General features: G+C 48.5%; 1 pseudogene; it reads right to left on the bottom strand.

The window, feature by feature from the left end:
- Positions 1 to 6,610: 6,610 nt before the first annotated feature.
- Ndufa1-ps2 (NADH:ubiquinone oxidoreductase subunit A1, pseudogene 2) lies at positions 6,611 to 6,822 on the bottom strand (annotated as a pseudogene).
- Between the last annotated feature and the right edge of the window lie 7,082 nt (positions 6,823 to 13,904).

The raw sequence follows: 13,904 nt of genomic DNA on the forward strand, positions 1-13,904 counted from the left end.
CCTCTGCCTGGATATTTTGCCCCTAGGGTTATAGAGATCCCAGACAGGTCATCCAGATCCTCGGGGACCATAATAGAGTCCTCAGCTTCCACAACATACTGGCCAAACGGTCATATAGCCATTGTTACTCCATATTAAACAGGAAGTCCCACTTCTAATTTTCCCAACTCTAGATCCACAGTGGGATCTGTCAGGCCCAGCTAGGCCACCAGGGAACCAGCTCTGTCACCTCCCTCCCACTTGACACCAGGTCGTCTGGCACAGGGGTCGCGGTCTCTAAATTTTCTACATGACCCTTCCTGACTACTTCCTGTTGTTCTAAGAAACTTTTGGTGAAAATAGGCAGGAGGCCTCCTCCTCCTCCTCCTCAGACAACCCCTATCAAGGGCCCAAAAGGGAAAAGACAGCCAGAGAGGGTATGACTTGCTGGGAGCCACCAGCCAAGACTGAAAGAAGAGGCCCTGGCGGCCATCAGTTTCACACGATACCCAATCATGTCCCCTTAACATGGTTAGTATGAGGCCAGATGTCCCCGTTGTTCTAAGTACACAGTAGTTGCTCATGAAATACCCTCTCCATCTTCTTAAAGCAAAAGGCAACAGTCCTTGCTAGATCTCTGCATTGTCTAGCGTCTATGGCTGAAGACAGCAGACGGCAGACAGCAGACATCATGTAGACATTTAGGTGAAGCTGAGGTGTGATGGTGCACACCTATAATGGGAGGACAGAGGCTGAGCCGGAAGGATTGTGAAGTTTGGGCTATCCTGGGCTACAGAGGCAGACCCCTTTCTAAAAAAAATAACAAAAATTTAGGGTCTGGGGCTGCTGCCCGATGGTAACGTGCTTGCCTCACTTGTGCATAGCCCTGTGTTCCATTTCTAGTACTATGCTGGCACGCAACTATAAAACCAGCACTTGGAAGGAAGACAGAGGCAGGAGGACTAGAAACTCAAGTTCATCTTGGCTATTTGGTAAGTTCAAGGCCAGCCTGAGCTACACTTCTAAATAAATAAAGCCTTAGGTGAGGAAAGTTCTAGCTGAAAGGTCTAGGGAAGGGGTCTTCATAGTGAATCCCAGCACTGGGTTCTCTCGGGCAGGCAAGTTACCCTCTCCATGCCTCTGTTTCTTCCTGTGTGAGTTGAAGCTGCTAATAGCACCCATTTCAATGAATGAGGACACGGAGGAGATATCAGAGACGTTTAGCACACCTGGTATACAGCAAGTGCCCACTAAGTGTCATGGACATCATGAGGAATCCCAAAGCCTTCAGCACGCCTGGTATACAGCAAGTGCCCATCCAGTGCCATGGTCATCACGAAGAATCTCAGCTCACTCTGGAGCCTTGAAAGCCCGCCCACTTGACTTAACACTGAGACTGGGTCCTGAGGATGTGGCCAGGTAGAGTGCCAGCCCCAGCCCCAAATTCCAGGGATGGAGGGAGTGTCACATTCCGGCTAGCCGGAGGAAGTTCCCTTCTGGACTGCGGATCTGGGGCAATCTGGATTTTTTTTGTTGTTGTTGTTCTTTTAATCCAAGCAGAGAGATCCCAAGATCAGAGTTCTACCCACCCTTGTAGGCTCTTTGCCCAGATCTGGCTGACACCAGCACTCCCTCCCTCCCTCCCTCCCTCCCTCCCTCCCTCCCTCCCTCCCTCCCTCCCTCCCTCCCTCCCTCCCTCCCGTGTGTGTGTGTGTGTGTGTGTGTGTGTGTGTGAGACATGCTCTGCCAGGGCCCAAGGGAACTCACAGACTCTGAGCAGAGCATCCCTACCCTAACGTCACTATGGGGTCCAGGTGGGCAGAGCTGCACCACAGAGGGCTTTTCTGGTCAATGAGAATCGATTGAGCCACCTTTGAAGCCCTGTGCTTAGGAACCCCACCCTCCAAACCTCGAACTCTACTTACTGTATGAAAACCGGAAACCGATACAACGGACTTGGGTTCGGTTTTGAGACAGTCTCACTATGGGGCCCAGGCTGGCCTTGAACTCACAATCCTCTTGCCTCCACCGGCTGAGTGCTGGGATCCCAGTGTGGAGACTCTGGCTCTTTATGATGCTCAGTCCCTCCACTAACCCATCACTGGGGTTAGGACTGCTGAATTCACCTTTCAGGTGTTTCCCAAGCTTTGTGTGTGTGTGTGTGTGTGTGTGTGTGTGTGTGTGTGTGTGTGTCTATACTCCATCTCCTGGAGGCTGTGTTCAAGGATAACCTTATAGCTTTGTAACTTTCAGGCCAACCTGGGCTATAACCCTGTGAGAACAAAACTAGCAAACAAGGCTTTCCCCTATCCCAAATACCAATTCCTGCTCACTCAGAGAGCCTTTCTAGCCACCTCTTCAGCTACTCACCAAAGCTTGCAGAGGCCGGAGGGAAAGACAGTTCAGCTGCCAAGCCAATGGAACCATATACAACCGTCACAAAGGAGTCTCGGAGATTGGAGCTGGCCCAGCAGGCATAGCTCATGCTGTGAAAGCACTAGTGTATAAAGCTGACAGTTAGAGCTTGCCTGGAACCCTGTGCTGGGAGGAGGTGTTGGGGTTGGGGAGAAGCAGGTGAATCCTCAGGACTCGATGGTCAGTCAGTCTAACTGACTCAGAGAGCTTGGAGCTCAGTAAATGAGCCTATCTCAAAAAAAAGGGGGGGGAGTGGTAGGATATAAGCAGACAACCCATGCCTGTACGCACTTTCTAATTTTTTTCTTTTTTCTTTTTTTCAGAGCTGGGGACCAAACCCAGGGCCTTGCGCTTGCTAGGTAGGCAAGCGCTCTACCACTGAGCTAAATCTCCAACCCCGCACTTTCTATTTTTATTTAAAGGAAGACTATAGGTTTGAGGCCAGTCTGGGCTACATCTTGAGGCTCTGTTTGAAAAAGAAAAACAAAAATCCAGAAATCAGTTCATACTTCCTTCAGTCTTTTTGTTCTTGTTTGGTTTCATCTATCTATCTATCTATCTATCTATCTATCTATCTATCTATCTATCTATCTATCTATCTATCTATCTCATGTATGTGAGTACACTGTAGCTGTCTTCAGACACACCAGAAGAGTGCACTGGATCCCATTACAGGTAGTTGTGAGCCACCATGTGGTTGCTGGGATTTGAACTCAGGACCTCTGGAAGAGTAGTCAGTTGCTCTTAACCTCTGGAAGAGCAGTGTTCTTAACCCCTGAGCCATCTCTCTAGCCCCTTCCTTCAGTTTTTAAAACACATTTTTTTTTTGCCTTCTAACTCTTGCCACTTGGCACCCAGAACCTGGGAAGGCCAGGCAGAGAGGTGAGAAGTCAGGGAGGACTGTGGAGTCCTCCCTCACAGTCCTCCCTCCATGGCCGCATTCATGACCTTGGTTTCCTGATGGCTTGTTTTGTGGTGATTTACCCACCAGTCTTAACACCTAAATGTCAGGGACAATGTCTGATTCATGCCACCGCCTCCCACACCCTTGGCACGGAAACTCAAAACACACTTGATGTGTAGAAGTCACCAGGAGCCAGAGCCCGGCGTTCCTGTGACTGTGTTCCATCGGTTGTTACTTCTCTGTCCCCAAGGTGCCTAGAATGGCATCCTGACCCTCAGCAACTTAGTCCTGCCCTGTATATCTCCTTCTCCACCGAGCCCTGCCAGGGATCAGTCTCCCATCCTAGGGAAACGACTATCTGAGGCCATGGCTGGGGTAGGACTGACAGGGGTCAGGCACAGGTGGGACAGGGATGAGAGTGAGGTCTTTGTCTCTAGACACAAAGCCCAGTTTGTGATGGCCGGGCGTAATTCTGGGCGAGATGCCATGGGGGACAGGCAGCCACGGTAGAAAGTGTATGAAGGATTGGCATACTACCCCATTCCCCAGGCTCCCTGCCCAGGAAACAGGTCTGTGATGGCCTCCCCCACCCATGCCTTGGAATGAAGAAGTAGGAAGGGAAGTCACTGGACCGTAAGGCCGAGGGAGGGGGCAGTGGATATTTCCAGAGCGTGTGGGTTTGTGGCCAAGGGCAAGGACAGCTGGGAAACTGTCCCTGCTGTCACTCAGCACACAACTCAAACCGACGTCCCTCTTCCCCCACTCTAGCAGGGGACAGAGACAAGCAGAAGGGCCCAGTTCACAGACACGGCCCGAGGAGTCCAAACCAACCAGACACATTGTCCCAGTCAAAAGAGGGGAGTTCTGAGCCCAGGGAAGGGAATGACTGTGTGCGGCTAGAGGCAGAGCCTTCCACAGTTGAAAACAAGCTGGTGGCTTAAGAGTGGGTGCCTGACCTTCAGCCATGTGCCATCTCAGGCTGAGGTGGCTCTCTGTGTACAGGCAAACCAGAATGCCCGGTGTCATAGAGTGCAGCTGGAACGCCAGCACTCAGGAGGCAGAGGCAGGAGGATTGCAGCTACTTTGAGGCCAGCCAGGACCAAGGAGCAAGACCCTATCTCTAAAAGAAAGGAAACAAACAAACAAACAAACAAAAACAAAAAAAAATGAATCCCAGGTCCTCGAGAGAGTCCCTTGATCCTATAGTTCCTCATGAGTGAGCCATAGAACAGGTCTGGATAGTCTGTGGCCTGACCCAGCCCTCACCCCTTCCTGTTTGAATCCCACACACCAACTTGATGTTCTTCCTTCCCTTGCTGCCACAGGACCTTTGCACATGCTGTGCCTCTACCCAGACCACTCTTCTGCTAGGCTCAGTTCTCTTGGGTCCTTAAAATCTGTTTGTATGTGATTTTTTTTCAAGTGCCTCCCCCTTCCAGGAACCCTCACAGCAGTGCAGTGACTTTCCCCCAGAATCCTTAACCTTATCTGACCTCCTGCAGCAGGTCTCTGAGCCCAGGGACACATTTGGAGTGGCTCTGAGAGCTGATGTATCTTTGGCATCTATAACAGTGTAGGGCACAAAGTAGGTACTCAATAAACATTTGCAAAAGTGGGCTGGGGAGGTAGCTCAGTCAGAAAAGGGATTTCCACATAAACACAAGGACCTGACTTCGGATCCATGCCCACACATACAAAGCTAGGTACAGTGGTATGTATTTGTAACACCAAGTGTTAGGAGGGTGGCAATGATCAGGCAGATTCCTGAGTCTGGAAGACCTTGTATCAATCAGCAAGATGGAGAATGATCCAGAAAGATACCTAATGTCAACTGCGGCCCCCAGGAACACGCCCCCAGGAGGCATCACTACACAGAGAGCAAAATGATTTTTTTAAAGATTTATGTATTTTATGTATGTGAGCACACTGTTGCTGTCTTCAGACACACCAGAAGAGGGCATCAGATCCCATTACAGATGGTTGTGAGCCACCATGTGGTTGCTGGGAATTTAACTCAGGACCTCTGGAAGGGCAGTCAGTGTTCTTAACCCCTGAGCCATCTCTCCAGCCCAGACCAAAATAATTTAAATACTACCTAGGATTGTGTCTCAGTGGCTGCAGGTTTCCTTCCACACAGGCAAGGCTCTGGGTTGGAGATTTAGCATGACAAAATAAATAAGGAATTAAAAAAGAGGTAGAAGGGCTGGAGCGATGGCTCAGGGGTTAAGAGCACTGGCTGCTCTTCCAGAGGTCCTGAGTTCAATTCCCAGCAACCACATGGTGGCTCACAACCATCTGTAATGAGATCTGATGCCCTCTTCTGGTGTATCTGAAGTCAGCTACAGTGTACTTATATATAATAAATGAATAAATCTATTTAAAAAAGAGGTAGAAGAGCAGAATAGAAGAAAAAAACAGTGATAAAGGCTGAATGTCCCTCACCCAAAAGATTCTGGACTTAGTTCCTACATTGAGAATTTTTTTTGACTTACAGATTTGTTTGTTTGTTTTTTGCTTTTTCATAAGTTTCACTTAATGAACATCTCTGATCTGAAATTTTGGAATCTGACATATTCCAAATTCAGGAACAGTTGAGATTTTAAATTTCCCAATTAAAGATGGTCAACTGTGGGCTGGAGGGATGGCTCAGGGGTTAAGAGCACTGACTGCTCTTCCAGAGGTCCTGAGTTCAATTCCCAGCAACCACATGGTGGCTCACAACCATCTGTAATGGGATCTGATGCCCTCTTCTGACCTGCTGATATATATGCAGAACACTGTGTATATAATAAATAGATTTTTTGGGCTGGAGAGATGGCTCAGCGGTTAAGAGCACCAACTGCTCTTCCAGAGGTCCTGAGTTCAATTCCCAGCAACCACATGGTGGCTCACAACCATCTGTAAAGAGATCCGATGTCCTCTTCTGGTGTATCTGAAGACAGCTACAGTGTACTTATATATAATAAATGAATAAATCTTTAAAAAAATAAATAGATTTGTTTTAAAAAGATGGTTAACTGTAGTAGAAAGAATGCAGAGATTCTGGATGGTAGGGCTATGGGGAGGGGACCAAGGCAAAGCCAAGTCATTAGCTCGGATGTGGTGGTGTGTGCCTTTAATGCCAGCACTTGGGAAGTGGAGACAGAGTGAATTCCAGGACCTCCTGGGATACATAGAGAGTGTGTCAGTAACAAAGATGGTATCTATTCATTTCTTATAAAAAATGGATTTTATAAATTTCTGGGTAACCCTCTAGCAGGAACAGATGACCATAGCTGAGTAATTTTATTCATCAGCCAGGAAAATGTCTCCTTAGTCAATGTTCTCCAGGCCCCTAGACACATAGTAGCGATTGACTCCAGAGGAAGGTCATCGAGTTCCGTCAAAGATCAATGGTCAGAACTCAAGCAACTCTTTTTCCTTGCCCCGGTTGGTGAACTTGTGAATGTATGCAGTGGACACCACAGGATGATCAAGCACGCCCCCGTAATGGCGAGCGAGGCCATGGGAATTTCAAACCACATTTCCAAACCATCAAGGGCTCCTCAGAGATGACAGGTCTTCACCTCCCTTCCAGCAGCATGTGGGAGGGGCCGGAGCATGTGGGAGGGGCCGGAGCATGTGGGAGGGGCCGAAGCATGTGGGAGGGGCCGGAGCATGTGGGAGAGGCGGTGGCGGTCTCTTCTTAAAAGCTAAATATACAATCATTTTAGGACTTTAACAGTCTATCCAAGGTACTTACAATAGCAGAGATAAAGGCGTGCATTCACCCAAACCTCCTCTCTAGACTAGGCTGTTCTCGAATTCAGTTATCTGCCTGACTGCCTCAGAACTCAGAACTCACAGCGATCCACCTGACTCTGATGTGTCTGAAGGTGTGTGCCACCACTGCCCACCTAGAAAGAAGCCTTGTTCTTTATTGTCAAAAAGTAGAATCAACTAGCAATGTGGCTCACACCGACCTGCCATCCTGGCACTTGAGAAGCTGAGGCAGGAGGACCATAAGTTCCAGGCCATAGGGAGACAATTAAAAACAACACTTTTTAGAGGACTCAAAAAGGCATACATTGGGGCTGGAGAGATGGCTCAGTGGTTAAGAGCACCCGACTGCTCTTCCAGAGGTCCTGAGTTCAATTCCCAGCGACCACATGGTGGTTCACAACCATCTGTAAAGAGATCTAATGCCCTCTTCTGGTGAAGACAGCTACAGTGTACTTATATATAATAAATGGATAAATCTTTTAAAGAAAGGTATACATTGTAGGCTTTATATAAAAGATTTATCTTTATTTTATGTGTATGAGTGTTTATCTGCATGTCTGTCTGTGCAGCACCTGCATGCCAATGCTTAGAGGGCCCAGAAGAGTGTGTCTAATCCCCCGAGGCTGGAGTTACACATGGTTGGTTAGGGCCATGTCAGCCAGCACTCCTAACTGCTGAACCATCTCGACAGCCCCTATAACTTGTTTTGTTTGTCCTTGATTCAATATGCAGTCAAGGATAACCTTGAACTTCTGATCCTCCAAAGGACTGACATGACATATGTCCCAGCATCGGGTTTGAGCAGTGCTGGGGCTTGAACCTGTGACTTTGTACATGCCAGGCAAGCATTTTACCTGCTAGGCTACAGCCCCAGCCCCTGTCCAACATTTTTTTAAAAAATTTATTTCTTTGTTGTATATAAATACACTGTAGCTGTCTCCAGACACACCAGAAGAGGGCATCAGATCTCATTACAGATGGTTGTGAGCTGGGATTTGAACTCAGGACCTCTGGAAGAGCAGTCAGTCTGAGCCATCTCTCCAGCCCCTGTCCAACATTCTTGAGCTGGTAAATCTGTACTGATACTGCTGGCTGGGACTCAGTCGGGGAGCAAGTGGTTATTACAGGACATGGCAGGGGGCGGGGGGGTTGAGGGGGAATAATGTGGGCTAGAATAACATGCCAGTAAATATTCCAGGAAGCTGTGGCTGTGAAACCCGGCTAAAAATCAAAATGGAGTCAGTGAAGCTAAAGCTTCACGTCCTGGAGCTAAAATTAAGCTGTTTGTCAGGCCTTCCCAGAAACGGGGATTGGCACTAACAACCCAAGTTTCCAAACAGGCAGGTTTCCATGGGAAATTATGAGAGAGATTTCTCTGCTTTAATCCTCACACAAAAGAGCTGCAACAGCAGGATGTTCGCTCATCAGGCATCTTCCTATATCGCTTTCCCGGTCCCTGCTGTACAGGGGGAGGAACTGGGGAATAACTCTTCCTCTGTGTGTGTGTGTGTGTGTGTGTGTGTGTGTGTGTGTGCGCGCGCGCGCGCGCGCATGCACTTGTGTGTGCATATGTGCATATGCATGTGTGCATGAGCATGTGTGCATGTGTGTGGGTGTGCATGTGTGCATGCGTGTGCTCCAGTGTGTGTTTGTGAGTGTGCATGCATGTGTGTATGTGTCCATATGTGTTTTGTGTGTATGTGTGCACTTGTGTGCATATGTGCATGTGTGCGTGTGAGTGTGCACGTGTGTGCGTGCATGTGCGCACATGTGTGTTTGTATGTGTGTGTGCACGCTTTCGTGTGTGTACATATGGAGGACGGAGGTCCATGTTTGGGGGTCCTCAGTCACTCTCCACCTTATGTTTTGAGATAGGGTCTCTCTCACTGACCCAGAAGCTCATCCATCTGTCCAGGCTGGCTGTCTAGTGAACCCTGTCTTTACACACACACACCCGGCCCTGAGATAACGGTGCTCCCTCCTGGGTTCTGCCACTCCCAGTTTTTTTCTTCAGGATCTGAGGATCCAAACTCAGGTCCTCCTGCTTTCAAGGCTCACAGCCCCTCCCATCCCTGTTTCTGCTCTGGCTTTCTTCACGCTTCTCTCTTCTGTTCAGCCACCCTCCTTTGTTCTGACTATTGGAACATTTATTCTGTTTTGTGGAATAAAGTGTTCCCTGATTCTAGAATTCAAAATGGGAGAGTGGGGTGGGGGGAGCTGAGGCTAGGGAAATTGTTCACTCAGACAATTGCTTTCTGTGGCTGCATAAGGACTTGAGCTTGGACTCCAGCATCGATCGACCCAAGTATCCAGCACCTGGGACCCCAGGGGGAGCTCTGAGATCCTCAGTTGGGGAGGGAGGGAAGGAGAATGAGATGGCCTGTCTGGTAATAGCACTCGCCACCAAGCCCGACGACCTAAATCCAATTCCTACCCCATCCTCAAAGCTACATGGTAAAGTTAAAGAGCCAGCGCAAGGTAACCTTTGATGTCCATGAATGCACTAGGAGTTGCCCCACAGTAAATAAATAGATGTTTAAGCTGGATGGTGGTGGCACATGCCTTTAATCCTAGCACTTGGGAAGCAGAGGCAGGCAGATTTCTGAGTTCAAGGACAGCCTGGTCCCTAGAGTGAATTCCAGGACAGGATAGCCCAAGCTACACAGAGAAACCCTATCTCAAAAAGCAAATGATCAAATTAATAATAATAATAATAATAATAGTAATAAATAATAGTAAAAGTGTCTAAGGTCATCCTCAGCTATACTAAGGCCAGCCTAGAATACATAAAACTCTGTGGGGCTGGAGAGATGGCTCAGCGGTTAAGAGCACCAACTGCTCTTCCAGAGGTCCTGAGTTCAAATCCCAGCGACCACATGGTGGCTCACAACCATCTGTAAAGAGATCCGATGCCCTCTTCTGGTGTGCCTGAAGACAGCTGCAGCGTACTTATATACAATAAATAAATAAATAAATCTTTACAAAAGAGAAAGCAAAACATTAAAAAAAAATAAACAAAACAAGACAAGAAGCTGAGTGTCGGGCTGGAGAGATGGCTCAGCGGTTAAGAGCACCCGACTGCTCTTCCCGAGGTCCCGAGTTCAAATCCCAGCAACCACATGGTGGCTCACAACCATCTGTAATGGGATCTGATGCCCTCTTCTGGTGTGTCTGAAGACAGCTACAGTGTACTCATATAAATAAAATAAATAAGTTGATCTTTAAAAAAAAAAAAGAAGAAGAAGAAGCTGAGCGTCTCAGTGGATGATGGGAAACAACCCGTAAGTGTGGCTCACCACGCTGGATGCAGGACCATGTGCTTAGCTGACAGGAACATGACACCCAGCCTCACTTAGAGGGACATGAAGCCTGCCCTGGACACTAGGGCTGCGAATGAGAAGCAATTGATCTGTCCTCTCTTCAAAGGCTGAAGTAAGACGCTCCATGGCACCCATAGTCACCCTAGCTTGCTTTTTATTGTTTTAATAAGGCCAGCCTGGTCTACAAAGCAAATTCCAGGACAGCCAGGGCTACACAGAGAAACCTTGTCTCAGAAAACAAACAAACAAACAAACAAACAAAAAAAAAACCCAACATTGTGACCTAAAGCAACCTGGGGAGGAGAGGACCTCCTTCATCTCACAACTCAGACCATCACTGAGGGAAGTCAGGACAGGAAGCTGCTCACAGCTGGCTCCCCATGGCTTGCTCAGCCTGCTTTCTTATAGACCCCAGGACCACCAGCCCAGGGATGGCTCCATCCAGAGGCCTGGGCCCTCCCTGTCTATCACTAATTAAGAAACCGCCCCACAGGCCAATGAAGGCATTTCCTCAACTGAAGGCTCCTCCTCCCAGATGACTCTAGCTTGCGTCGAGTTGACAAAAAACTAACCATATTGTAAATACTACTCACCTGAGAACAAGACGGGGCTGACTTCACAGCAGTGTTGCTAAGAGAGAGTGGACAGACTCAGACCATTGGGTGTCACTTGTGGCAGTGTGCCCTTCACCTCCATACTGGAGATGGGACCCAGGGTCTCCTGAATGCTGGACAAGCACTCTACCCCTGAGTGCTATGACCATTTTGACATCTTAGACAAGGGAAAAATCATAAAGGATTCTCTCTCCTTTCCTCTCCTCCTCCTCCTCCCCCTCCCCCTCCCCCTCCCCCTCCTCTTCCTCCTCCTCCCCCTCTTCTTCCTCCTCCTCCTCCTCCCCCTCCCCTCCTCCTCCTCTTCCTCCCCCTCCTCTTCCTCCTCCTCTTCCTCCTCCTCCCCCTCCTCCTCTTCCTCCTCCTCCCCCTCCCCCTCCTCCTCCTCCTCCTCCCCCTCCCCCTCCTCCTCCTCTCTCTCTTTCTCTCCTTCTCCCTCTCTCTGTCTCTCTTTGTGTGTTTCTCTCTGTCTCTCTACCTATCTGTCTTTCTGTGTCTGTCTCTGCCTCTGTGTGTCTCTGTCTGTCTGTGTCTGTCTGTCTCTGTGTCTCTGTCTGTCTCTATTTCTGTCTCTGTGTGTGTCTGTCTCTATATCTCTCTGTCTCTGTCTGTCTGTTTGTCTGTCTGACTCAACAAGTACTCTGACTGAGCTCCATCCCCAGCCCTCCTTTTTTTTTTTTTTTTTCACTTTTCCTTTTGAGGCAGGATCTCAGTAGACTTCCCAGGCCGGCCTTGAACCTTCATGTGGCCCAGCATAGCCTGGATTTCTACCTCCTGTTGCTTTAGACAGGGCCTTGATGTGTATCCCAGACTGGTTTTGAACTCTCCATCCTCCTGCCTCAGCCCCCTGAATACCACCAGGATTACAGATATGCACCACCATAGGAGCTACCCCAGTCAGATTACAAATGGGTCCAGAGTCTTGAGGTCTTTGTGCCTTAGGCATGGTAGCTACACAGCTTTCCACATTTGCAGCAACCCATAAGAACGTGTGTGAAGAAAAGGGGCGAATATCAGGAGGTAGAAATTACACCTCCATTTTTTTTTTAATTAAGAAAAATGAGCTCATGTTTCTTGCTGAAGCCTCACATCAGGTTACACGGGAGGATAATGTGGGTAATTTAATGCAAACTGCTCCAAAGGGAGAACGTGGGTTATTTTAGATCGCTTTTTAAAAATATCCCCTAACAAAACTCCTTAGGAGTGGTTTTAAGCAATGTAGGCATTGCAAATAAGTATAGGTTGGCACAGCGCTGGGATCACGACGCCTGAGGCTGAGGAAGTCTCATGAATCTGGGGCCAGCCTAGGCGCCACAGCAAGACCTTACCTTAAATCCACCAAACAATGAAATTGAGCAGGGTAGTTGTCTTAGTTAGGGTCACTGTGGCTGTGACGGAACACCATGACGAAAAGCAACATGGGGGGGAAAGGATTTGTTTCGCTTACACTTCCGTATAACTGTTTATCACCAATGGCAATCAGGAAAATCAGACAGGGCAGGAACCTGGAGGCAGGAGCTGATGCAGAGGCCATGGAGGGGTGCTGCTTATTGGCTTGCTCCTCATGGCTTGCTCAGACTGTTTTCTTATAGACCTCAGGAGCACCAGCCTAGGGATGACACCGCCCACAGTGGGCAGGGCCCACCCCCATTAATCACTAGTTAAGAAGATGACCTACAGGCTTGTCTACAGCTGGTAGACATTTTTTTTTTTTTTGGTACATCTTTTGGAGGTATTTTCTCTGTTGAGGTCCCCTCCTCTCAGATGATGTTAACATGTGTGAAGTAGACACAAAGCTCTCTAGCGAGCCTGTTACCACAGCATTTGTGAGACACACAGACACACAGACACAGACACACACACACAGACACACACACACACACACACACACACACACGGGCACTAAATAAATGTAATACATTTGTTCTTGTTGTTGTTTTTATTTTGTTTTGTTTTGTTTTTATAAGACAGGGTTTTCTTGTGTCCTGGAACTCATAAACATTGTCCACCAGCCTCTGTCTCCCAAGTTCTGGAATTAAAGGTGTGAGCCACTGTGTCCAGTAATTTCGAAAATAAATAAATAAACATAAACAAAAGAAACATTCGTTTGAAGGGGGAAATGGCAAGAAACGAATGCAGGAGAATCATCACGAGTTAGAGGCCAGCCCTTGGCTATGTAGTGGATGAGGAAGGGAGCAGGGAGGGGAAGGGAGGGATCGGAGCAGTTTGAAGCAGACGACCAGTTACTGCCTGCTGCTTCCCGTTAGATACACTGTGGGCAAGTGTTGCTGAGTCCTTTCCCCTAGTGCCAGTGCCTTGGATTGAAAGTTGGTACCGTACAACGGAGGGCATACTGTCCGACCCATGGGAATTACTCAGACTGGGACAGCTTCTCCCTCTTCCATCGGTCAAGTGCAAATGGCCCGCCCTTCCCAGGGAACTTTTCCTGAACAACTTTTTCTGTTTTCCAAAGCAGCCTGAGGCTCCCTGAGACATGATCAGGATAGTCCCATCACCATGGGCAAGGAGCTCAAAGGACTAGTTTTCCCTAGAATGGCTGACAGTACATAGAGCTGGGCAAACAGTAGGCACTCAGTAATTACTCTTTGGAGGGGAGCGCCGTACTAGAGCTAGAACCCAGGGCCTTGCAAAGGACAGGTGAGAGCTGTAGCCCCGAACCCCTGTCCACCCCCTACTGAAGGAGCAAGCCATTGCATGGTGATGCCAAACCCTACCTAGTCGAGAAGAGGCTTAGCTAGGCACAGCCCCCCATCCCTGTAAAAGGAAATATTGACCCATGACCGGCATCCTGTCCACTGCTTCCAAATTTAGATTAGAGGATAGCCTCCCTTCCTGGCTGTCGTCTGTCCCTGTCAGAAGTGTGTCCTAGGCTGCTGCCTGGTAACAGAATGT

Source organism: Rattus norvegicus, chromosome 12 (assembly GCF_021556685.1).
Source record: "Rattus norvegicus strain SHRSP/BbbUtx chromosome 12, alternate assembly SHRSP_T2T, whole genome shotgun sequence".
NCBI classification, from domain to species: Eukaryota; Metazoa; Chordata; class Mammalia; order Rodentia; family Muridae; genus Rattus; species Rattus norvegicus.